This window comes from Leopardus geoffroyi, chromosome A1 (assembly GCF_018350155.1).
Source record: "Leopardus geoffroyi isolate Oge1 chromosome A1, O.geoffroyi_Oge1_pat1.0, whole genome shotgun sequence".
Taxonomy (NCBI): Eukaryota; Metazoa; Chordata; class Mammalia; order Carnivora; family Felidae; genus Leopardus; species Leopardus geoffroyi.
In genome coordinates this window covers 164,188,486-164,199,281 of record NC_059326.1, presented here as the reverse complement: position 1 = coordinate 164,199,281, position 10,796 = coordinate 164,188,486, and the positions used below count along the sequence as shown (strand labels likewise).

The 10,796-nt window shown below is 38.0% G+C and overlaps 1 long non-coding RNA gene across 1 annotated transcript in view; it reads right to left on the bottom strand.

Annotated features, from left to right (window-relative positions):
* Positions 1-487: 487 nt before the first annotated feature.
* Positions 488-10,796, bottom strand: part of LOC123609337 — a 117,978-nt gene continuing 107,669 nt past the window's right edge. The window contains exon 3 of the long non-coding RNA XR_006717764.1: positions 488-668. This is a non-coding gene — a long non-coding RNA (uncharacterized LOC123609337). The remainder of the gene's footprint in view (positions 669-10,796) is intronic.

The window sequence follows — 10,796 nt, the reverse complement described above, 5'->3', positions numbered from 1 at the left end:
GCAATCTTTAGCCCAGTCAAGATGACACATAAAATTAACCACCACAGAAGGCAAGTATTCAAATGTTTCAAAGTCTAGCATCTATAACCACGGTCAGAATTCTAGAAAAATTCTAAAGAACTGAGAATATTCCAACAAAGGTATAAAAAAAATTCCACTGAGGCAATTCCTGAAGTCTAGATAAAGGCAACTATAACCTAGAACCAGACATTAAATTTTGATAGGCAAATGGTAAAGAAAGAGGAAAGAGCACCGCCACTGAACAAAAAGAAAAATGCGTCAACAAGGGCTCAGAAGCAAGTCGTGTTGGAGTCTGGCTCTACTCTCAGAGAGTATTTTTCTTCTTTGCTACAATGCAGGAAGTCTGGTGGTCTAGAAGAACCTCTGTAGAGTCAGTCATGCTTGCATTTAGCCAACAAAAACACTACTAATTTGCATCTAAAAAATGAACACAGGTTTTTAAGAGGCAACCCACCTTACTATGAGACAATCACCCAAAGCCATGTTCTCAAACTGTAATGTGCACATAAATTACCTAAGGATCTCATTAAATTGTAGATTCTGATTCAGTAGGTCAGAGATGAGTCTGGAATTCTGCATTTTTCACCAGCATCCATGGTTCATACTGAGTCACACTTTGAGTAAGGAAGACATACACAGTAGCTAAACTGGAGCCCAAAATATACAAAGGACATATTTTAAAATCACAACCTAATGCTTCAATAGTGTATATACATAACTTATACATAGACTGTATACTTCGTTATACTATCTGTAATAACATGTTATACTATTTCAGACCTCTGAATATATGTTATTATATTCCCTTGCCAACATTTAACAAAAATTTTGAAGCACTTGTTTTCCATATTTATCTCTTGCCTCTGTCTGCTTATATTCTTTTTAATAGGTTCCAAATGAGAAATGTTCACTTCACAGATTTTAATTACCTGAAATCCTTTTTTCCTTATTGATTACCAAGAGCAAAGTAGCTTTTTGCGTTAACCTTTCAAAATGTCCAATTTAATTTATGAATACAATATTTTTTCAACTCAGTGTGTATAGATGATGCATACTGTTTCATACTGCTGTTATAAAAAGACTGTTTTAATTACCCCACAGAAATGTGCCTGGTATGGAGAATTGTAAGAGCTCATGAACAGAACTGCCCAACAATTTATTGGAAGAGCACCCAGCATCCACAGAGCAATGGTATTCGTGGTAGATAAAGCATGCACTCAACTGCGGGGGAAATTTGATTTGACATCACATTAGGATTAAATCAGTTATGAAATATTCCATAATGGCTGCCTTTATTTTGTATTTCTGAAAACAAAAGCCTGATTTTCTGGATTCCTGCTAACGGACTAAACATTGACATAAAGCCTAGAGACATCACAGTAGGAAGAAGGGGGCTGCTAGTGATGAGGTCATCCCGAGGCATTTGAATCCGGGGCTCCCATTATTCCAAATGTGGTAGCTATTCTGGGAAGCTTCAAGGTCACAGAACCAACACTGCTTGATTGCATTCACTTCTCTGATGCCTTCAGCAAGTGTTGCTCTTTTTTACATTTTCTGGGCTTTGAAATTCACATAGCAACTTTATCCCCCCTCAACCCAATCAGAAGGCTTTCATGCAAGCCATTCTGCAAAACACAAAATCAGGGGGAAAAGAAGCTAAATCAAACTCAAATAAAAAGCAGTGATAGAAGGCTTCAACAAAGTCCACACAGGGAATCAAACCTGCTTTTAAACAAAAATATTGACATAGCAATTTAAAATAAATACCAGTTTCATATGCTGAACATTTTATTATTGGCTCACAGGACTGCAAATGTAAGGAACACATTCTTCTCTGAAACATTGCCAAAGGCAAACCTCTTAAAAACCAAACATTGTGACATGTTCTTAAGCAGCTTGCCATCATGTCGATTGTTGCATTTGGTATAACATAACGCCTGCATGTTCATTAAGCCCACATTTTGCAATTAAGGTACATATGTTTTGCTTCTCCAAATGTATGAAAGCCAGGTGGAACGAGTCAATCGCTCTGGTGACATTGAGCATTTCTACAACAATGCTGAATTCTAGCTCAGTATTTTGCATAGTCTGCCGATTATACAGAAAACAGAATTGCCGATATGTCCTTTTGTGTAAAGCTGTAAATGCTCAGAAGATCTTAGCAAATACTGGCTATGTTGCTGCTAAGGTACACGAAGCAGATGTCTACAATTACCCTGTTAAAAAGTTTCATTGTAAAAGACCCTTCAAATAAAGCACTGCTGCTGGTGATTGTACATTAATTGGCTTCATTCCTCTCTGCAAGTCTAGCAGAGCGTGGTCCTCTGATTTGATGCCACCCAACGCATTCTGTATGCTGAAAATATTGAGAGTCCTGGTTCTTTCTTTGCCTTTTAATCTTTAAGTAACGTGCCTATAAAGTAAGTGTAGTGATTCTTTCCTGACACTCAATATTTCTTCAAAGTTTTAAAAAGCAAAATAAAAATGGATTTCATTACAATTGGGACCGGTAATACCTAAGGATAAGAGGCAAACGCAGAGTAAAGACGCTGACCTGAAGTTAAAATGGTTAACTTTCATTCAGTTCATTGGAACCTTGAAATTGTGAGCACTTGGGCAACTGAAAAGTTAGGTGTCAAGTAGCAAACAAAATATGGCTTTCACAAATAAATCCCACCAAAGCTAGAGTTGTGTGACCTCCCCAATTTACCTCTCTAGGTAGAGCACCTTATAACTCTCATCTCGATGTCAGGAAGAGCTAATTAGCTGAAAGCTACATCTGGGGTGAAAGGGCAATGGGAAGGCACAACAAGGATTGCTTCGAAATTGCTCTCACTGTGTGTCTACTGGAGAGGGGTTCGGGAAGATTGCTTAAAGTGCAAAAGCCCTTTCTGATATTTCTGACAGTTAAAGTGCCCTAAATTGGAATGCACTCCTATATAACAGAATAAGGAAGAAAATCATTGCTGGAGAGTGTTGATGGTTATGGGAAGGTTAGGCTTTGCTGTAAAAGCCCATGCAACTTGGTGAGTTTTTTTTTTTTTTTAACAACTTTGAAAATATCAGATAAACATGACCTATGACGTTTTTCAGGTTTAACCACTCACTACTCGCTCTTACCCAGTCTCCCACATTTAACCATCCCCAGCTCAGCACGATCTTCCACTGTTTCTCTTTTAATAGTTTCAGTAAAAGATTTAGGGTCACCCGGCAATTTCTGATTTACTCTAGACAGAAGAAAGGGCAGGAATAGAGACGGAGAGCTGTGAACATTCCTAAGGAACTTAGGAATTACCTCCCAGAACAGCAGCATCAAAAGAGCACTGGAATAGGAGCCTGAAGATCCTTCAGCCACAAACAGTGTGCATCTTGAACAAAATATTTAATCTTTCTTTGATTTAATTTCCGCATATGTAAAAGGCAGAGGCTTGTCAACATCCATTTTTGACATTCCCTGTAATGACTACAAGATTCCCACTTCTGCATTTCCTTCAGTGTTCTTAAATACCAGCATTCTCTTCTTCCCTCTGTACTGGCTTATCATTGGCAGAAGATTTCGGGTTTAATTACCTGCATTTCCCTAAGGTACACTTTATTCAGAAATTTTCATCTATGAGCATATCGATAATACTCCGTGAAAAAACAATTTTGGAGTTTCAATAAATCTAAAACATAAACAGTGACAAGAAAGGGGTATTTGCAACTGTTGAAAGAATCTCAGATACAAGATGGAGTCCCCATTAACATGAAATCTTCAAAGATGGTCAAAATCTGGGAACACTTTGAAAGAGCTGAGGAGAATATCCAAGTGATTCAACTATGACTCCAGAGAATTCATAGCAGAACCACATGAGTGAGGTCCTAATTCATGCTAAGACCTCTTAACCTATATCTCAAATAAATATCATAAGAGAATATGCAGAGATTAAAATAAACCAAATACTGAGAGCCTACTGGGTAGAAAGCACTGTCAAAGATGCTGAAACAGGGATGAACATGGTGGGGACCTGTCCAGCAGGAGATGACAGCTTTGTGAAAAAAGAACAACAACACGGGGCGCCTGGGTGGCTCAGTTAAGCGTCCAACTTCACCTCAGGTTATGATCTCACGGTTTATGAGTTTGCACCCCACACGGGGCTCTGTGATGACAGTTCTGAGCCTGGAGTCTGCTTCAGATTCTATGTTCCCCCCCTCTTTCTGCCACTAGCACGTGCGCTCTCTCTCTCTCTCAAAAATAAATATTTTGTAAAGAATACAACAACAAAACACCCTCAAGCCCTTGAGCTACTTGCAGACCATAGACACCTTGAGGCAATTAGTTGGAAATTACAGTGATGTGAGCAAAATAAACTCAGTTGATCAAATCAGCTTACTAAAAGGACTAAATCGGTTAGTCTAAGTGGAAAACCATAAACGCAGTCCAGACTAAAATCAAACAATTTGGCCAGGGTGTGAAAGCAAACCACTGTTCGGTTAATTTAACAGACATTTCACTTTGAACCAGGTGTTTGGCTGACACTAAGCTTCATCTAGAAAGTGGGCTCTGGCTTGTTTCATTGTATTTATTCTAAAATAATCAGAGCAAGATGAGATAATGGGAAAACAAAAGAAAAACAAATGATCAAGATTAATATAGAAATCACATCAAACATAAAGAAAAAGAAAGAAGAGGAAAAGAAAATGAGAAAATTGAATTAGATGATTTCTAAACATCCTTTTTCAGCTCCTTTATTTATTTTGAGAGAGAGAGAGAGAAAGAGAGAGAGAGAGAGAGTGCAAGGGGCGAGGAACAGAGAAAGAGGGAGACAGAGAATCCCAAGCAGGCTCCACACTGTCAGTACAAAGTCCCACATAAGGCTCGAACCCATGAACCATGAGATCATGACCTGAGCCAAAATCAAAAGTTGGACACTTAGGCCACTGAGGCGCCCCTGTCCTTTTTCAGTAATAAAAAAAAAAAAAAAAATCCCTTCATTATATATCAAGTTTAGAAATTAAAGAAAAGGGGCACCTGGGTGGCTCAGTCAGTTAAGCATCCGAATTTGGCTCAGGTCATGATCTCAGGGTTTGTGAGTTCGAGCCCGCATCAGGCTCTGTGCTGACAGCTTGGAACCTGGCCTGTTTCTGATTCTGTGTCCTTCCCTCTCTGCCCCTCCCCCACTTGTGCTCTGTCTCTCTCTATCAAAAATAAATAAATGTAAAAAAGGAAAAAAAAAGAAATTAAAGAAAATAAGTCCAGGCCACTCAAACATCACAGATAACTCCAGGATTACACATAGAATAATGTATTTCAGACTACATTTATTCAAAGTCCTATTTAAATTATTTCTATTCAAAAATTGTAAGAACTTAAGTGTCAAATTCAGTGCCGGTTTTGAAGAATGAATTCAAACACACTTAATAGTTACATGAAGAACACACACTTATAAACTGATACTTCTTTCTTGTGATCATTTACATTTGCTAGCGCCAAAAACATTCAAAACATAATGGTATTTATCATCCAGTTATTCCAGTACTTTATTTGAAAAAGAGATTAAATTATATCACACCCATATGCTTGACCCAAAATTTCCAATTTCTTTTACATGGCATGTTGGGGGTGGAGGGCAGAGAAGAATTGCTCTAAGAAATACAAACTGAAGAAGGCCCCATGTTGAAAATTGAATTCTCTCTAAATATCTCTAGTTTTCCTTATATCTCATCCTTATATTTCTTTTAACATAGACAGCATCACTGATTTCTAGAAGTTTCTATGGTAGTTTGAAAAAATTATAGCTGAAATGCTTCATTTCCTGGATGGTAAAACAGTACTTCCTGTAGGTTTTTATGAACGTACCAGTGGGAAAAACCAGTGGGAAAAACTGCAAAATTATTTTGAAATTAAATGGCAATCTATAAAAAAATTATATTCATTATGCTAACTTGAGTTTTCCATGGCATAATAATACTATTTCAATATGCTGCTTATATAGACTTATCATGTCGCACTTAGCACACAATGTAAAAATATTATGACTAATATATAAATCCCTAGGAGAAATGGTTATGAAACATATTCAGATTCTCCAAAAACATACACTGAAAATAGTATTTTAATATCTTACATATAAAATCTTATCATCGCCTTCATTGCAAAGACTGCACATAACATACTAGGCATTCCCAATCACTGAATTTTAGAACTGAAAATATCTCATACACTGTATAGTGCAGGATAGCAAAGATACAGTGCATACTTTCTGCCATTCATCTTTTCTAAACCCAGGGCAGACAGCACCAATCAATTTCAACTTTCTTTTTCGCAGAGCCTAGGTGTGGTCTCCAAAGCTTATCTACACAGCGCTCCAGGCTGCCTTTACCAATAGATCACAGTTGGAACAGCAGATGAAATATATTTGCTAACTCTACTCCAGTCCAGCATCCTCAATGTACAAAAAACAAAAAACAAAACAAAACAAAAAAAAAAAAAACAAACAATAACAAAAAAAAACAACTAAAGTAATGAGAACATAAGTAATTCCCCATTCTGCTATTCCATTAGTTTTGCAGTAGAGCTAAGTTTAAAACAGATTTTGAGCTTTTATAGCTATATCTTGTTGCCTTAGAGAATTTTTTAATAGTAAGAGACAGGAGGTTTGAAATTAGAATATTTTTAATTTAAAAATCCCATTGCTTTATTTTCATCGCATTGCAGCTGCTGATTTTCATATACATAATGTGTTATTTTTTTCTGCTGCCTCTCTTTGTAAGCCAGAAACACTTCTTAAGAAAAGAACATTAGCCCCTCATCTTTTTGAAAAATATGTATTATTGAAGAAGTTACAGTTTGTGACAAATAGACTTGAAGAATTCATGGGGCCAGTCAGTCCTAGAAATTGTTTCTTCCACCTAGCACATCTCACGTTATCCACCCCCACATGAGGATATCCTAATGGGTTACCCTGATGCCTAACAAAGTCTATCACCCATCTTAATGCTGCATGAATCACTTCATCACCACTCAGACAGAGCTAGAATACCCTTCCCAAGAGTTTGGTTTGGTGCTAACCAGCTGACATGTGGACTCTGGCCTCCATTCTCTTCTCACAACATGTCCTTCTCCCGCCCTCTTATACTGCTACACAAACATGATACAACTCCAGCCCTTACAATTTTAATCAAAATAAGAAGTATGTTTGTTTCTGTTACCATCCAGTCATCCATCCATTCAGTAAATATTTACTTAGTACCTATTAGGTGACAGGTGTTGTTCTAGGTGCTAGGAGTCAGTAGACAATAAATTAAAGATGCTGGCTCAGTAAGTTTACATTCTTATTTAAACTTTAGCAAGTAAATATACAGTATGTCAGATATTGCTTAAGGCAGAGGAGTAAAAGGAAGATCAGGGACTATAGGAAGTGACTGGGGAGACTCACTCTTCTATGGAGGCTGGCCAGGGAAGAATTACTAAAAATCCAGTATGATCAGGGGCCTTGAGAAAGTTGAATAAATAAATAAAACCAAGCTGTTTATATGTGGGTAAAGAAGTCCCTGGCACAGAGATAGTATTTAAAGCCACAAGAATGAAAACAACAATGAGCAATTGCACTCCAAATTTTAAAGGCCGGAAGAAGAGACTAAGAAGGTTATCTCTAGTGATGTAGGAAACCAGGATGAAGGGGCATCCTAGAAATCAGTTACAGTATTTTAGGAGTGAGGAAGTGTTTAACTGATTAAAATGATACTGAGAGGCTGAGTAAGACAAGGTGGTAATTGACCATCCCATTTAGCCACATAAAAGATGTGGCTTTATGTAGTCAGATGTGCTTTATGAGAGTGGTTTCAAGGTCATCATTGTAGGCCAAAAAGTATACAGTATGTATACAACAGCCTTTTCTTGTAGTTTTACGCAAAAGAAGAATCAATAAATTGAGAGAAGGGAATTTGGGGGTTTCATTATTATTGTTATTTTTTTAAAGATAGGAGAAAGCTTATATGTTTATTCATTGGAATACTCTGGTAAAAAGCAAGAAATGATAAGGAAAAGATTTGTTAGAACAACACCCTTGACTAGGCCAGAGAGGATAGGGTCTTAAGAGTAAGTTATAGGGGTGGTGGGGAGATAGAGGGGGCTGCCACAACTAGATACATTTCATCCATAGTGCAAGATGAAAGGTGGAGTTTCTGCGTACAGATGTAGGGTGTTGAATGATGTGATGATAGGACAATAAAGAATTTCTCTCCTGATTACTTCTGGGAAATGAGAAATAAAGTTATAGTTTAATAAAATGAGAAGGAAAGAAGTGTTGAAGGTTGAGGAGAAAAAAAAAGATTCTCTCTCCCCTCTATTAAACAACCTGAACCAATCATCCTCTTGCCCACATTAACAGAAAAGCATAGAGAACTATCTATTCTTTGCTAATTATCCACTCCACTGCTCTCTCACATAATCAAGAGTTGACTATAAGTTCCAGAAAGACTGACATAGGGTTGGCTTATTACTTTCACCTTGAAGGTGGTTTCAAAAATCACTCAGCTCACAAACATATTATATACTCTCTATCCCTCCCCAACCCCAACCACTTCCTAATTATAACCACATCATTTTAGCACTTTCTCTGACTTTACTCAGGACATACACAACCTTCTAAAACAGAGTTCCTCATACATTCATCTGCTTGGGAATCAAGAGGAGAGGAAACCTATTCACTGTCCTTTAGCCCTTCCAACTCATTTTCATTAAACTTCATCTTTATCTCTTTAGTCCCTTAATCCCTACGTATTTTAAGTTGTGGTCTGAGAACTATGTCCTAGAACTTCAAAGACTGGAAATCTACTAGAAAATGTAAGTAATATTGTAACATAAAACCTACAGTAATAAAATGAGTAACTGGCATGTCCATGGTATCTTACTGAGACATAAACGCAAAGTGCTTCACATCCATGACTGTTCCCAACACGTAAGCGAAGCATGCTTCTGTTTATCTGGGGGAGCGGACTCAAAGCAAAAGGACTGTGGGAGCCGTCCTGGGATGTCTCTGGAACCTCTAAATTTTTTTTAATGTTTATTTATTTTTGAGGGAGAAAGAGGCAGAGTGCAAGGGGAGGGGCAGAAAGAGAGGGGGTCACAGAATCTGAAGCAGGCTCCAGGCTCTGAGCTGTAAGCACAGAGCCCGATGTGGGGCTCGAACCCAGAAACTGTGAGATCATGACCTGAGCCCAAGTCAGACGCTTAACAGAATGAGCCACCCATGCGCCCCTGTTTCTGGAACCTCTAAACTCATCTTCTCCAACAGATAAAATATTTGACCTAGATGTTAGGGGAAGCCTTTTTGGACAAGTGCATTCCAAGAGTAGAAATCTATTGGAGTAGAAAGTCACATTGCTTAAGGTAAGATAGTCAGCTCCCAGAGAAGAATAAGAAAAAATAATTCTGCTGACTTCGACTGCAGACTGAAAGCTAGGACTGGAAGATCTTAGAGACTCAGAGGGTTCTCTTTCCCTAACCTCTGCTAGGAAGAGCCTTACATATCTATGATTTATTTGGCATTCATTACTGTGAATAACTCAGCCTGATTGCCTAAAACCTAGTTGACAATTATTCAAGGCATAAGAGAGAGTATTCAGAGGATGGCAGAGGGGAGAGCAAAGGGAATTCTAGGCCAGAGTTGGCAGGGGTTGTGATCTCTGGTGGCAGGATTTGAGGGACTATAGAGAGAGATGCAAAGAGGAAAAGGAAATACAAGTAAAAGGAAACAGAAATGGGATAAGAGGAGCCACAAGTAAACAAAAGGAATGTGATATTGCAATAACATGGAAAAAATTAGCTTAGATCTGCCCCTTTTAGACATTAAATGACAAAATCAATGTCCAATTAATTCCATAACTAAAAGGAAAACAATATTTTTTTCAGTATCTCTGTAGGCATCATATTTGAACCTTAAAATAATATGTTAAATCATCCAAAAAAGATTAACCAAGTAAACTTAAAGAAAATGTAAAATTTCTAACATCAGAAAACAGCATACAATAAAAATGCAAATAACTTTCTTTCATATCCTTCTCTCCTTCCTTTCTTTTCCTGCAAAATCCAGTCCAAAAATAACTGATGGGGCCCATCAATGTAGGTGCAGATGGTCCGCTGAACCAGTGAGAAGCTGCAGCATTCAGCTTCCTCTAGGAAGCAGGAAGAGAGCGAGAACAGATGAGCAGCCTAGCATAGTTGTCTGAGCTCAAGCAGGAGAAGGTCATGTCCATGTGAGGGAGAAGTCTGGCACATGATGTTAAAGGCCGAATAAAGCTAGGAAGACATCCAGAGGGATGGAAGAGGAAAGTGGTAAGGAGATTGGTTGCAGACAGATTGATGAAATAAGCAAATAAGTAGAGGATAAAGGGAGTGAGTCAGGTTACTCAGGGTGGAAAAGGGCTGACAAATAGAGGGAAAACAAAGATACAGCTGGAATGATGTGGGGTTGGAATTAAATATATCAATGTGAGCTCACTTATTTCATAATAAACATGCAGACATAAATACAGATGGAATGTGTGTGTGTGTGTATTACCTACCTCTGTCCACTGAGACCGCCTGTGAGCAGTGACACCCCAATGAGCACACTGAGACCCCAGTCTTGTTTTCTGAAGTGACTAGGAAATGAAAGCTGAGATGTCTATAGTGACTGTTTAGGATGTTAAATATTTCTCAAGTATTCTTTAATAAGCCTCCAATACTCTTACAACAATAACCAATAGTTAAAAGAAGATAAGAAAGAAGGGAGGTGAAGGTTCTCTGACCT